A 15823-nucleotide genomic window follows, 5' to 3' on the forward strand; every position below is an offset into this window, starting at 1 on the left:
AATAAACTTATGTGTGCATGTGTCTTTATAGCAGCATGATTTATAATCCTTTGGGTATATACCCAGTAATGGGATGGCTGGGTCATATGGTACTTCTAGTTCTAGATCCTTCAGGAATCGTCATACTGTTTTCCACAATGGTTGAACTAGTTTACAATCCCACCAACAGTGTAAAAGTGTTCTATTTCTCCACATCCTCTCCAGCACCTGTTGTTTCCTGACTTTTTAATGATTGCCATTCTAACTGATGTGAGATGGTATCTCATTGTGGTTTTGATTTGCATTTCTCTGATGGCCAGTGATGATGAGCATTTTTTCATGTGTCTATTGGCTATATGCATGTCTTCTTTTGAGAAATGTCTGTCCATATCCTTTGCCCACTTTTTGATGGGGTTGTTTGTTTTTTTCTTGTAAATTTGTTTGAGTTCTTTGTAGGTTCTGGATATTAGCCCTTTGTCAGATGAGTAGATTGCAAAATTTTTCTCCCATTCTGTAGGTTGCCTGTTCACTCTGATAGTAGTTTCTTTTGCTGTGCAGAAGCTTTTTAGTTTAATTAGATCCCATTTGTCAATTTTGGCTTTTGTTGCCGTTGCTTTTGGTGTTTTACACATGAAGTCCTTGCCCATGCCTATGTCCTGAATGGTATTACCAAGATTTTCTTCTAGGGTTTTTATGGTATTAGGTTTTTGTGGTATAAAATATAATAATTTTATATTATTATTTAAGTCTCTAATCCATCTTGAATTAATTTTCGTATAAGGAGTAAGGAAAGGATCCAGTTTCAGCTTTCTACTTATGGCTAGCCAATTTTCCCAGCACCATTTATTAAATAGGGAATCCTTTCTCCATTTCTTGTTTTTCTCATGTTTGTCAAAGATCAGATGGCTGTAGACATGTGGTATTATTTCTGAGGACTCTGTTCTGTTCCATTGGTCTATATCTCTGTTTTGGTACCAGTACCATGCTGTTTTGGTTACTGTAGCCTTGTAGTATAGTTTGAAGTCAGGTAGCTTGATGCCTCCAGCTTTGCTTTTGGCTTAGGATTGTCTTGGGAATGTGGGGTCTTTTTTGGTTCCATATGAACTTGAAAGCAGTTTCTTCCAATTCTGTGAAGAAAGTCATTGGTAGCTTAATGGGGATGACATTGAATCTATAAATTACCTTGGGCAGTATGGCCATTTTCATGATATTGATTCTTCCTATCCATGAGCATAGTATGTTCTTCCATTTGTTTGTGTCCTCTTTTATTTCACTGAGCAGTGGTTTGTAGTTCTCCCTGAAGAGGTCCTTTACATTCCTTGTAAGTTGGATTCCTAGGTATTATATTCTCTTTGAAGCTATTGTGAATGGGAGTTCATTCATGATTTGGCTCTCTGTTTGTCTGTTACTGGTGTATAAGAATGACTGTGATTTTTGCACAATAATTTTGTATCCTGAGACTTTGCTGAATTTGCTTATCAGCTTAAGATTTTGGGCTGATGTGGTGGGGTTTTTTAAATATACAATCATGTCACCTGTAAACAGGGACAATTTGACTTCTTCTTTTCCTAACGGAATACCCTTTATTTCTTTCTCTTGCCTGATTGCCCTAGCCAGAACTTCTAACACTATGTTGAATAGTAGTGGTGAGAGAGGGCATCCCTGTCTTGTGCCAGTTTTCAAAGGGAATGCTTCCAGTTTTTGCGCATTCAGTATGATATTGGCTGTAGGTTTTTCATAAATAGCTCTTATTATTTTGAGATATGTTCCATCAATACCGAATTTATTGAGAGTTTTTAGCATGAAGGGCTGTTGAATTTTGTCAAAGGCCTTTTCTGCATCTATTGAGATAATCATGTGGTTTTTGTCTTTGGTTCTCTCTATATGCTGGATTATGTTTATTGATTTGTGTGTGTTGAACCAGCCTTGCATCCCAGGGATGAAGCCCACTTGATCATGGTGGATAAGCTTTTTGATGTGCTGCTGGATTTGGTTTGCCAGTATTTTACTGAGGATTTTTGCATCAATGTTCATCAGGGATATTGGTCTAAAATTCTCTTTTTTATTGTGTCTCTACCAGTCTTTGCTATCAGGATGATGTTGGCCTCATAAAATGAGTTAGGGAAGATTCCCTCTTTTTCTGTTTATTAGAACAGTTTCAGAAGGAATGGTACCAGCTCCTGCTTGTACCTCTGGTAGAATTCGGCTGTGAATCCATCTGGTCTTGGACCTTTTTTTGGTTGGTAGCCTATTAATTATTGCCTCGATTTCAGAGCCTGCTATTGGTCTATTCAGGGATTCAACTTCCTCCTGGGTTAGTTTTGGAAAAGTGTAAGTGTCCAGGAAATTATCCATTTCTTCTAGATTTTCTAGTTTATTTGTGTAGAAGTGTTTATAGTATTCTCTGATGGTAGTTTGTATTTCTGTGGGGTTGGTGGTGATATCCCCTTTATCATTTTTTATTGCATCTATTTGATTCTTCTCTCTTTTCTTCTTTATTAGTCTTGCTAGTGGTCTATTAATTTTGTTGATATTTTCAAAAAACCAGCCCCTGGATTCACCAATTTTTTTGGAGGGTTCTTTGTGTCTCTATCTCCTTCAGTTCTGCTCTGATCTTAGTTATTTCTTGCCTTCTGCCAGCTTTTGAATGTGTTTGCTCTTGCTTCTCTAGTTCTTTTAATTGTTATGTTAGAGTGTCTATTTTAGATCTTTCCAGCTTTCTCTTGTGGGCATTTAGTGCTATAAATTTCCCTCTACACACTGCTTTAAATGTGTACCAGAGATTCTTGTATGTTGTATTTTTGTTCTTATTGGTTTCAAAGAACATCCTTATTTCTGCCTTCATTTCATTATGTACCCAGTCATTCAGGAGCAGGTTGTTCAGTTTTCATGTAATTGAGCGGTTTTGATTTAATTTCTTAGTCCTGAGTTCTAGTTTGATTGTACTGTGGTCTGAGAGACAGTTTGTTATCATTTCTGTTCTTTTACATTTGCTGAGGAGTGCTTTACTTCCAACTATGTGGTCAATTTTGGAATAAGTGCGATGTGGTGCTGAGAAGAATGTATATTCTGTTGATTTGGGGTGGAGAGTTCTGTAAATGTCTCTTAGGTCTACTTGGTGCAGAGTTGAGTTCAACTCCTGGATATCCTTGTTAACTTTCTGTCTCATTGATCTGTCTAATGTTGACAGTGGGGTGTTGAATATCCCATTATTATTGTATGGGAATCTAAGTCTCTTTGTAAGTCTCTAAGGACTTGCTTTATGAATCTGGGTGCTCCTGTATTGGGTCCATATATATTTAGGATAGTTAGCTCTTCCTCTTGAATTGATCTCTTTACCATTATGTAATGGCCTTGTTTGTCTCTTTTGATCTTTGATGGTTTAAAGTCTGTTTTATCAGAGACTAGGATTGCAACCCCTGCTTTTTTTTGTTTTCCATTTGCTTGGTAGATCTTCCTCCATCCCTTTATTTTGTGCCTATGTGTGTCTCTGCCTATGAGATGGGTCTCCTGAGTACAGCAAACTGATGGGTCTTGACTCTTTATCCAATTTGCCAGTCTGTGTCTTTTAATTGGACCATTTAGTCCATTTACATTTAGGGTTAATATTTTTATGTGTGAACTTGATCCTGTCATTGTGATATTAGCAGGTTATTTTGCTCGTTAGTTGATGCAGTTTCTTCCTAGCATCGATGGTCTTTACATTTTGGTATGTTTTTGCAATGGCTCGTACAGGTTGTTCCTTTCCATGTTTAGTGCTTCCTTCAGGGTCTCTTGTAGGGCAGGCCTGGTTGTGACAAAATCTCTAAGCATTTGCTTGGGAGGTTTTTAGTTTCTTTCCACAGGGTACGTAATTCCTCCTTTAGCTCTGAGAAGTTTGATGGACTGAAGCCGTCTTCTCTCAACTTATCAAAGTCATTCTCCATCCAACTTTGAACCAATGCTGGCAATGAGCTGCATTCCTTTGGAGGGGGAGATGCGCTCTTATTTTTTGAATTTTCAGCTTTTCTGCCCTGCTTTTTCCCCATCTTTGTGGTTGTATCTGCCTTTGGTCTTTGATGATAGTGATGTACTGATGAGGTTTTGGTGTGAGTGTCCTTTCTGTTTGTTAGTTTTCCTTCTAACAGTCAGGACCCTCAGCTGTAAGTCTGTTGGAGATTGCTTGAGGTCCACTCCACACCTTGTTTGCCTGGGTATCAGCAGCAGAGGTTGTAGAAGATAGAATATTCTTCGCTGAATAGCGAGTGTTCCTGTCTGATTCTTGCTCTGGAAGCTTTGTCTCAGGGGTGTACCCTGCCGTGTGAGGTGTGGGATGTCGGTCTGCACCTAGTGGATGATGTCTCCCAGTTAGGCTACTCAGGGGTCAGGAACCCACTTGAGCAGGTGGTCTGTCTGTTCTCAGATCTCAACCTCCATGTTGGGAGATCCACTGCTCTCTTCAAAGCTGTCAGACAGGGTCATTTGCATCTGAAGAGGTTTCTGCTGCTTTTTGTTTAGCTATGCCCTGTTCCCAGAGGTGGAGTCTACAGAGACAGGCAGGTCTCTTTGAGCTGCTGTGGGCTCCACCCAGTTGGAGCTTCCTGGTGGCTTTGTTTACCTACTTAAGCCTCAGCAATGGCAGGCGGCCCTCCCTCAGTCTCACTGCTGCCTTGCAGTTAGATCGCAGACTGCTGTGCTAGCAATGAGCGAGGCTCCGTGGGCATGGGACCCTCCTGGCCAGGTGTGGGATATAATCTCCTGGTGTGCCATTTGCTAAGACCCTTGGTAATGCGTAGTATTAGGGTGGGAGTTATCCGATTTTCCAGGTGTTGCGTGTGGCAGTTCCCCTGGCTAGGAAAAGGGATTCCCTTCCCCCTTGCGCTTCCCAGGTGAGGCGATGCCTCGCCCTGCTTCAGCTCTCACAGGTCGGGCTGCACCAGCTGACCAGCACTGATTGTCTGGCACTCCTCAGTGAGATAAACCCAGTACCTCAGTTGAAAATGCAGAAATCACCAGTCTTCTGTGTTGCTCGTGCTGGGAGCTAGAGACTGGAGCTGTTCCTATTTGGCCATCTTGCTCCAGGTCAACCTCCTTTGTTTTTAAAGTAGGAAAGTTTTCTTTTAGTGAATACTGGGAGCCCATGGTGGACTTTGGTGAAGAGCCCATTTTTACCAGTCACTTCTCACAGCTACAACATAAGGAATGGGAAGACTTGACGTCAGTAGACTGAATTCAAGCCTTAGCTCTCTCATTCATTAACTCTCTATTCCTGGTTGAGTTGCTTAAATGTTGTGACCCTCAATTTCAAGATGTCTTTGCAGGTGAATCATTAACCTCTATCTCAGTTCAGAGACCATCAGGTTTGTATTGTGTCTCCCTACCCCCACACAGTACAAGTGCATAGGCTTTCCTTTGGGCTTACAGATGTTCTAGAGGTATATGTCTGTAGATTGTTGGGGAGGAGGGAGTATGTGCCCAACTGAAATATTGAAAAGGCATTTAACATATCCTAGCCTCAGTTCTACTAGGCAGAGTGAGTGAGGTACTCATGCTTTCTAAAGTCTTAGATGGCATCCACAGAAATAAGAGTTTAAAGATTGAGTTGCTGAAGGTTTCCTTACAAAAAAGAGTAATGCACCACCATAAAGATCTCAAATCCCTCTATTACATGATCTGTCCCTTTATTGCTAATGGGGTTTAATAAGTACTTGAAGAGAGGTGAACTGGGTGACTGGTCAAGAACCTGCATTTATAATTCTTTATTTATAATTTAAAAACATCCATTGGAACTAAAGCTTTCTTCCTTCTGTGGTTTAGTTTAGCATTCATTAGTCTACCAAAAATTAACATAGCATATATATATATGCTATGTTTATATATATATATATTATATATATATATATAGAGAGAGAGAGAGACAGAGAGAGAGAGAGCAGTCTCTCTGTCCACAGGCCAGACACTCGGCATAATTGACCACTGTTATTCCCAGCACCTGGCTCCAGATCTAACGCAACACAGTGTCTACTGAATTCTTGAATCTGTTTAAGTAAGGGTTAGGTTTGCCTGTGGAGCTCTAAATGCTTTTCTATGATTTGTTTTAATATTGGAGAAAATGGATACTTATGTTCCATAAAATCTTAGCTGGTTCTGCATGAATAAGACTTTACAGCTTGTGCTGTGCTGGAGATACTCTTCCTCGTGAGTCCCCACTGGCTAGAGTAAGGGTCCCAGGTGGCCCTTTTATATAGGCCCTCTCTTGGAAAAGCCTCGGGGATGAGGTTTTGATTTATTTAGAATGTTTGAGGCCCAGAGAATGTAAATTTTGCCTAGTTTGATTTCTCTAGTACATCACTGTCTCCATTGTGAGTCGCCCTTGGGTGAGGATTTATTCTAGGAAAACAGAAAATGCCAGCCAACTGGTGCAAGTTCAAGTTCTGCCTTCACTCTTTTTTCTATCTCAGTCTTATTATTTGTGTAATGAGAGCCTTATCCTTGTCTCTCTTGAGATTGTTCTGAGGACCTAGTGAGATAATGGTTGGGAAATTGTTTTGTGGCAAGGGGCTACAGTATGAAAGCAGTGATACTGAGCATGAATGGTGACTAAAATAGTTCCAAAAAACAGGAATGTTGAAAGCATTTGATTCCATAATGTCTGACTGTTAAGCTATTCTGTTCAAACAAGATTTCTGAAAAACCTAGGTGATAAATGTTCTAAAATTCCATGGTGATGTAATGTTCTGAGTGATGCTCAGCAGGAGCTGCATAGCCTTTGGCCCCAGGAGATAGCACTACACACAGATCAAGGCAACCTTACTGTCCAGGTAACAGATTTATTTCACTGAACTTCAACATGCAAAATCCATTCTTGGCTTGATGAGATTTAGCTTTATATAGATCAGGAAAAAATATCCCGAGGCTTACATTTTTTGTCATTAAATATTAAGCATACTTTGTTCATTTCTCCATCACATTGAATTATGATGAGTTCTGCATAAGCCCATCTCCCTTTCAAGACTGAAAACTATCTAAGGGATAGTACAGGGCTTATTTCAAGATTTTTTATGTCTAGCATAGTGTCTGGCACATAGTAAAGACTTTATGAATGTTTATTGAATGACTGGTAAACATTTCATGAATGTTTACTGAATGCCTGTCAAAATCTTTACCAGCAATATTTTGCTTTTAATTTTTCAATTTTTTTTTCTTGTCAGTTAGCAATTTGTCTTAGTTACTTTTAGCCACCTTATGATGTTCTTAGAGAACTTTAGATATGGTTTTATTTTTGCCATTGACCTTGTTAATCCTGAAAAATGCCCGAGTAGTTCTATTATGGTCTGGAATGCAGATACATGTGTCCTTTGGATCTCTGGTGTTTGTTTGTTTGTTTCTTTGAAGGCTTTTCTGATTAATGAGTCCACCCTTTCAGCCTAGTAGAAAGTGTGCCCTGAGACCATACTTCCACCAGGTCTGAGGCCCAGCCTAGTCACTGATTTGACAGTAAATCTTTATTCTTCCCTTGGTGCTCATCTGCATCTCAAACCCCAAATCCACACGACAGTCCTTGGACAGTCCCCACTCCATGTTCTCTCTGACAGTCTGATTCAGCTTCATCTTAAGTACATAATTATTTCTGTGTATTCTCCCCAATACCTTAGTCACATTTTCTTTTTACTCATGAGTTTTTTGGCTTGGAGTCCAAAGACGCCTTCCCCCATACGGCTTTTTAGGTATCTCAGGGGAGCTAAGTATGATAAAGATGTTAAGAATTCATATGTGATGCTTCACAAACTGAATCCTAGTTCTCCTAAGTCCTGGCTAGTTCCCATGTTTAAAACTTAAAACTGACCAGGTGCAGTGGTTCACGCCTGTAATCCCAGCACTTGTGGGAGGCCGAGGTGGGTGGATCACCTGAGATCAGGAGTTCAAGACCCGCTTGGCCAACATGGAGAAACCCTGTCTCTACTAAAAATACAAAAATTAGCTGGGTGTGGTAGTGCACGCCTGTAGTCCCAGCAACTCGGGAGGCTGAGACAGGAGAATCACTTGAACCCAGGAGGCGAAGGTTGCAGTGAGCTGAGATTGTGCCACTGCACTCCAGCCTGGGCAACAGAGCAAGACTTTGTTAAAAAAAAAAAAAAAAGTTGGCCAGGCGCGGTTGCTCACGCCTGTAATTCCAGCACTTTGGGAGGCCGAGGCGGGCAGATCCTGAGGTCAGGAGATAGAGACCATCCTGGCTAACATGGTGAAATCCCGTCTCTACTAAAAACACAAAAAAATTAGCCAGGCATGGAGACGGGTGCCTGTAGTCTCAGCTACTGGGGAGGCTGAGGCAAGAGAATGATGTGAACCCAGGAGGCGGAGCTTGCAGTGAGCCGAGATCGCGCCACTGCACTCCAGGCTGGGAGAGAGAGCGAGACTCTGTCTCACCAAAAAAAAAAAAAAAAAAAAAAAAAAAAAAAAAAATTAAAGCTGAGATTCCTTAATTTGGCATATGAGGCCTTCAGAATATGACTCCAACCTACCCTTTTGGTTTTATCTCCTTCAGTCCCCACTTCCTCCATGTCCTGAAGTCAGCACAACTGAATCATTTTTCGTTCCCTGATCAGTCCTTTTGTTTTGGTACCTGTAGCTACATTGTTTCTTCTCTTTGGAATTCTTTCTTATCATTCAGACAATCTCTTGTGTTTTAAAACCAGTTTACATCACAGGTCCCCTCCTCTTTAAAGACTTCCCTGACATCTCCAACAGTCTCTCTCTCTTCCCTTTTCCCTTTCTTTCTTTTTCTGAGTTCTTCTTTAATTGTTTGTAAACGCCACTTATCATAAAGAACTGAAACCATACTGTCAAATGCTTGTTTTTGCCACTAGACTTGTAGCTTCCTGGAGCCAAGCAAGGAAGCTTTTTTTTATCTTTATTTCTCCAGGACCTAGCACAGAGGCTAGTTCATAGCTCTTGTCCGTTATGTGTTTTCTGATTTAACCAAATTTGAAAGGATCCAGGAGTATCTCAGATTGTGCCCTCAAAAGACTGCCATGATGACTGTAGAATTGCCACGATCTCTGATTAAACTGTCTATGTTCACCATATTTAATTAGCAGTTTTGCTAGAATCTAGGATAAATTAACACATCCAGGAGAGAAAATCTATTTCTCCTGGGCTATCTAATCCTGAGGTCACTCTCCCTCCCCACACAGTAACTTATTACTTGACATGTCATAAACATACTCCAATAGGGAATCCAGTTTTAGAAGCCCTGGTCCTCTAACGTAGGAAGAAAGGGATTGTAGAAAAAGATTTTAAGTGTGTCTTGGATTCCATTTTCTCAAGGGGCTTTCTATTGCCTTCATCAGGTGGAGATTCACAAAGAAACCAAAAGGTCAGTACAAAATTTTCAGCCCATACTACTTTCTGACCTTTTATTTAGGCATATCTTATCCTTGTCTCTCTATTTATCCTCCAAAACACGGATAACACTCCATCCAGTAACTTTATTTAAAGCTCAGACTCCCAGTTTTATGAAACTGCTATTCCTCTTTTGCCTCTTATTTAAGAGGCAGGTCTCTAGGAGACAAGGGTTTGCGAGTTTACACCTCATATTCCTGCCTAGTGTGGATGTTGACAGCCTCAGGAGAGCTCTTCCTAAATGGTCAGGAAAAATTTCCACCTACAGCCCTGCACAGAGCATCTTTGACCTCTTTGTTTCTCAGGGTATATACCACAGGGTTCGGTAGGGGAGTGACGACAGTGTAGGTCACCGAGATCAGTGGTCATGATCTCTGGTGTTCTCTGACTTGGGCTTGAGGTAGGCAATGAAGGCCCAGCTGTAGTGGACAGTGACCACAGTAAGGTGGGAGGCACAAGTGGCAAAAGCCTTCTTCTGGCCCTCAACAAGCAATCTGGAGGATTGTAGAGACAATGAGAACTTAAGAAATGAAAACCAGACCCAGAGATACAACAAGCACCAGCACACTGATAATCAAAGTCAGGATTTCATTGACAGTGGTGTCAATGCAGGAGAGTTTCATCTTAGGTCGGATGTCACAGAAGAAGTGGGGCACCTTTCTAGCACAGAAGGGTAACCTGCATACAGATGTCACTTGTGTAATTGCTACAATCAGCCCAATGCTGCAGGCCCCCAGGACAAGCTGGATACTCACCCTCTTGTTCATAATGACCGTGTATCTCAGGGGGTTGCAGATGGCCACATAGCGATCATATCCCATTGCTGTGAGCAGGAAGCAGTTAGTGATGCCAAGGTTACAAAAAAGAATATCCGTGTGGCACACCCTGTCAATGATATGGTCTGGTTCATACCTACGAGGCTGGAGAGCATCCTTGGGAGAATGACCAATGTATATACAGTCTCTGATGTGGACTGCGTGCTCAGGAAGCGTTCATGGGTGTGTTAAGATGACAATCTATTCGGATGATGGTCACAATGATGGTATTGCCTGCTAGGGTTAAGATGTATAGTGCAAGGAACACTCCAAAAAGGGTGATCTGCTGTTCACGGAAGCTGGAGAAACCTTGGAAAACAAAGTCAGTGATGAGAGTAAAGTTCTGTTTTCATTGATTGGTTCCCAAATCTGAAACATAAAAGCATGAAAGTCACGTAGTCTCAGTAAAACAGTGGAAGCACATTTCTGAAACTGATTGAAGTTCAATAGTTCTCAGTCATAAATCTGGGGATATATTTCCTAGTGGATTAAGTTAATCCCTGGGTTTACTTATCTTTACTTAAAATATTTTTACTCTGTGACCATCTGTTATAATTTTCCATGCATCACAGAATCACATAGTCTCACTTTTTCACTGTATAACCGTGCATGCTCCTACTTCATTTCTACTCTTCCTCCCTAACATCTGGAATGACTCCTCTTTTCTCCTCTTCTTTCCTACTCTTCAGAGACAAGAGCACATTTTCAGCCCTTCATAAAACCATGTTACACTCGGAGGTCCTCATGTTTATTTGGATTATTTTTACCCCATTATTTCTGCCTCACCTCACACAAATGCTCAGCAACTTTAAAATACCTTTTACCTCTTTTCATATTTCACTAGCTCCAAATTATGCATGGATTGGGTGCTTGAAAATAATTTGTTTAGGGATGGACTAGTGATGCCTTTTCTTTCAAGACTATGAATCATCCCCCTTGCACATCCTTTAAGAAGTAGAAGCAAAGTAGAAAGGTTCATCTTGTCTTCAAGAAGAAAAAGGAAAATCTTAGCCAACCACCAGCCTCTCCCACTTCTGTCTGAGCGATGGAAGTCTGCTGACAGTTCAGAGCACTGATTCACGTATGTTATAAACTATGCTACATCTTTACGTTCCCTAAACCAGAAGGCAAATTTATAGCCAATACAGCTTTGTGAGTAAGCCTACACCCACTCTGCAGAGATAAACAATTGTATCAGGAAAGATACAGCAAATTTAAGTGTCCCTCACCTAAAGCAAAAGCAGACCCTGAATATGAAAAAACAGCTACACCAAAGGTACATCATTTTGTTGAAGGAAGGGGATGAGTTCAATTTATGTAATATTTCACATTTTTATCTCTTTAAACAGTAAGCTTCTGTAGGGTATTTAAATTATATTCTGATTTGCTTATGCATATTCAGAAAGAGAAGTTTTGCATAAAGTAAATCACATCAATGATGAAGGTTAGTACGCATGGAGACTTTCTTCAAGTTCATAAAAATCTATTTAAAAGACGTTGATGACCAGCTGTTAATCATTTACACTAAGAATGCTAAAGAGAAAGTAAAGCTGCAATAGAGAATATTTTCCAATAAAGAAAATCATTTGATACTAAAATATATGTCTAAAGACATTTGTCTTCTGTGAGGCTTCTGAGCAAAAACTACGTAGTAGTCCAGCCGCGGAGTGGTATGGCGCCTCTATGGTGAAATCAGAAATGCTTGGCAGAGCTTTTAACTCTTACAATAATGAGCACAGAAGCTCTTGGCCATTCAAGATGTGAAATGTCCTGCAAAACTTGTGGTGGTTCTGTCCAAGAAAGAATTGTCTTATTCCAAACACCGATAGAGTTCCCACTGAGAAACACATGGCTAAAATGTCATCTTATCTGACTGAAACTTGTCTTTCTTGAGGTAGAAGAATGGCTATTATGATTTGGTTAGCATCCTCCCAACTCTTGGAAGCCTATAATTCTTCAAAGGAAATGGAAGGAAGAGCAAATATAGCTTATGAAGACCTGTCCGGCTGTGATAGGAGCTGAAATACTATAATAAATTAAAGTCAGCCCATACGTAATGAGCCCCATTTCAATCCTTCTTCTAAAGACCACTCACATGACTCTGCTTAGCACTGAGGCACAACAGGAGAGCTGGGCTAGAGGAGGCTGAGGAGTAAGGATTGAAATATCAGGCTCCCTTGGCCACAATGGATAGGCACAGGGTGACCAAGGTGAGCAAGGTGACCAAGAGTGCCTACGGCAGGACCTGAGGCTGAGCAGGCAGGGCATAAACACACTCTAGTAGGAATATAGTCAGGTTTGAGAGTCACAGGCATTCTTGACAACCCCTCTGTGTGGAAAAGTCTTTGAAGCCAGAGAAGATGCTCTCCCAGGATCAGGCAGCTGGGCTTCTGGGGGTCACTCCCTGAAGACATTCTGGGAGCCACCCTGGGGCTGGGAGGATACAGATAACAGGTACCTGGAGGTCTCATTATGTATAAGGCTCATTTACTCAATTCCAGGCTAGTGCTTGGGGAGCCTGGGGAAAGTCTTTGCTTCAAGTTGGAATAATATTTGAGGAAGCTGGTTTATTTAGTTGATTTTTAATTATTTGAATAAGTGAGCGTGCATGTGTGCAAGTGGTTTATTTTTTAGTTTTTATTTTTTTTTGCAGATGTGTCTCAGAAATCCATACTGACAAATCTAGGCAGCTCAGGCTTAGAGCCATACCACCTTGGATTTCAGGAAATTTAGGATCTTTTGCTTATAGGCAGGAACTCTATCTAGTATAAGAATCTGGTTTTCTTTTTGGAATAGAAGTATTTAAATATGGTCATCATTCTGCAGAGGACAGTTCATGGTGCCTGTCTTTGCCCTGTGGCATTCAGGATTGGGAGTACACTATCTTTAGATCCAAAAGTTTTCTCCTGAAGGCTAGGAAACAGCAATTAGCTTTCGAACTCTGTTCTCTTTACCCAGATTTTTCTTCCCTTTATTTTGTAGGCTTCTAATTGTCTGTGAAGACCCAACTCCAAATTTACTTCTCACTGAATACTTTCCATGAGTTGTTTATTACTTCTTTAACAATTTCTTAGTCTTTCATGTGATATTTATCTGCGTTCATTCATTCTTTAAGCACTGAGCATATGTCAGGCCCTGTGCTAGTTGCTGGAAATACAGAAATGGACGAGGTGCTGCAGCAAACCTTGAGGAGCTCATGGTTTAGTTGCAGGTGATAGACAATCATAACAACTGAAATGTAACTGTAAGTGATACAGGGAGGAGATAGTCCTTGATTACACTCAGGTTGATTATGGAAAATTACATTGTGTAGGTAAAGTGAGAACAGATAACAAAAGAGTATTTGAATGTATCACTTTTAAGAGCCTCTCAAGTGATTCTCACTTATCTCTCCTGCTCTTAGACTTTAAAGTTCCTTAGCAACTGCCCTCTCAAGGAAGTGATTCTCTTTTTTTTTTTTAACCACTAACGATCGTATGCCCTCTTCCGGTCTTTCTGGTGATTTTGCTTCCTTGTTGAAAATAAATAAGTAAATAAATAAACATAGCCTGCACTGGGATTTGGTATATTGACCTGTGAGGTGGGAAGATGGATTTGAAGTTGGCAAAAAAGAGGAAGAAAAATCAACTAGGCTGCTGATGTAACAGAGATAATTGGGATTGATCTAAAGGTGTGGCAGTTGGCCCAGAGGGGAGGGACACATGTGAGAGACATCTGAGGGAAATCAATAGGACTTGTAACTGAATCAATGTGTGGCTCAAAGGAGAGGAAAGAACCAATAATTTCATAAACTGCTCTCATCAGGTTCATTCATGCCGACTCTCTGATTATTTATAAATATATATAGCTTCTTCTTGTAACAGATGAATCAAAGAAGATGATCTGCACATTAAAGGTTCGTGATTAGATATCATTGGTGGCTATGAGATCTCAACAGGAAAGGAGTGGAATTGGGCAAAAGAGCTCAAGGCTTTATGATACTATTGCTTTGGGACAAATTAGGGAGATTGTAGAAATGGGGGACTGGGTTGATGATATAAAAATGTGTTATTTGGAAAAAAGGACAGGTATACCACTTCAGTAGCAATTAATATTTATCAAACACTTTCACAGATTTTTGTCTCACATAAGCCTCCAAATAACCCTCTGAAGTCAGTAGCAGTATCTAATTTTACAGATTAGAGATGTACAGAAAGTCCAATCTGCCACCAATAGCAAATATATTGGGATTTTATGCTAGAAAAAAATGAACACATGTGGAGTGACTATAGAAACAAAGCTGGCAAAACAGCCAAAAGAACTTGCTGTATAAAATCTTCTAGTTCTGCAGACTGCTTTATTTGGGGAGCAGATTCCAGTGGTTCTTATTATAGTTTGTTTATGGCATTCAATTTAGCTTAGGATCCTGGGTCTAGACCTCTTAAAAAGGCTTTGGAATTGTCAATGGGAGTCTTTCAGGGCCCCGAATAGGGCTCAAAACAGATTTAACTAGGTTCCTAAAGTTATGTCTACTCCCACACCATCTTCCACACTATTTCTGTCACCTAGAGCTGGCGTGTCCAAATTGTCTGTGTATGAAAACCACTTTTTACGTTCAAATATTTCTTGGATCTCCAAATTGATAATGTTTGGATAATAATAGTTGTACTATTTGTACCTATTGATAGGAAAAATAAGTTCTGAAAAGGAGAACTATGAATTAGTAATTGGCGCTTTCAAATGAATTATGGTACTTTAAAAAATACTTGCAGATGCTTTTGTCAGTATTTATTCAGACTGCATGTGAGAATTGACGCACACAGAAACCCTGGGACTTCTTGCAGTGACTCTGAGACAACTAGGAGAGAAGAGGGAATGATATGAGATGTATTTGGCAGGTCAGTAAGGCAGGCATAAATAAAAGGAATCTGGAGGAGAAATGCAGACAGGTGCTTTTAGTGGTTTATTAACCACAAAAAGAGCACTCAGAGTGAAGTCTGAGTGATTCCTTATAGACATAGATACCACTTTGCTTAGGTCTAGTTCCACATAAGCAGAGCCTGAAATAAAGTCCTGGGTATATCCAGGAAGCAGTACTTGGAAGACACTGGAAGAATAGTTAGTTTCCTTTTACCAGAACACAGGATCAGGGACTATAAGAGAAGTCCAGTTACAAAGTCAAGACCTCCTGGGTAAAAGGAAATTCTATTGACAAAGAACAAATGAGAATCCTACTGTTAAAGCTAGGGCTCTGTGTCCACATCAGGAGTGACTTGATGTTGACCTCAGAGTGACCCAGGAGTAATGTCTGTGGAGAGTGGTGGTGGAGAAGGTGCTGATAGCTTCCCATGTAGAGGTCCATAACATTGTTGACTTCTCACAGCAACCCTGGGAGGTGATATTGTCAGCCTTACCATGCAGATAGGAAACAAAAACTAGGGAGGTTAAGTATCATAACAGGACACATGCTTGTAATGGCGGATCTATGATTGAGAATGTATGCCTCTCTGTTCGAAGCCTGTACTCTACCTACAATATCATACTGTTTTAGTATCTCCTACTCAAGGTCATTGGTTCTTAGAGCGGGAGTTCAGGGTAAACAATAACAGTTCTTGGCCCACTTTAAACTTCCTTTCCTATTTTCCTCTTTGGGGTTGTGCTGAGTGAAA

At 40.5% G+C, this 15823-nt stretch overlaps 1 pseudogene; it reads right to left on the reverse strand.

Annotated features, from left to right (window-relative positions):
- Nucleotides 1–9605: 9605 nt before the first annotated feature.
- LOC103223756 (olfactory receptor 10J1-like) lies at nucleotides 9606–10911 on the reverse strand (annotated as a pseudogene).
- Between the last annotated feature and the right edge of the window lie 4912 nt (nucleotides 10912–15823).

This window comes from Chlorocebus sabaeus, chromosome 20 (assembly GCF_047675955.1).
Source record: "Chlorocebus sabaeus isolate Y175 chromosome 20, mChlSab1.0.hap1, whole genome shotgun sequence".
NCBI classification, from domain to species: domain Eukaryota; kingdom Metazoa; phylum Chordata; class Mammalia; order Primates; family Cercopithecidae; genus Chlorocebus; species Chlorocebus sabaeus.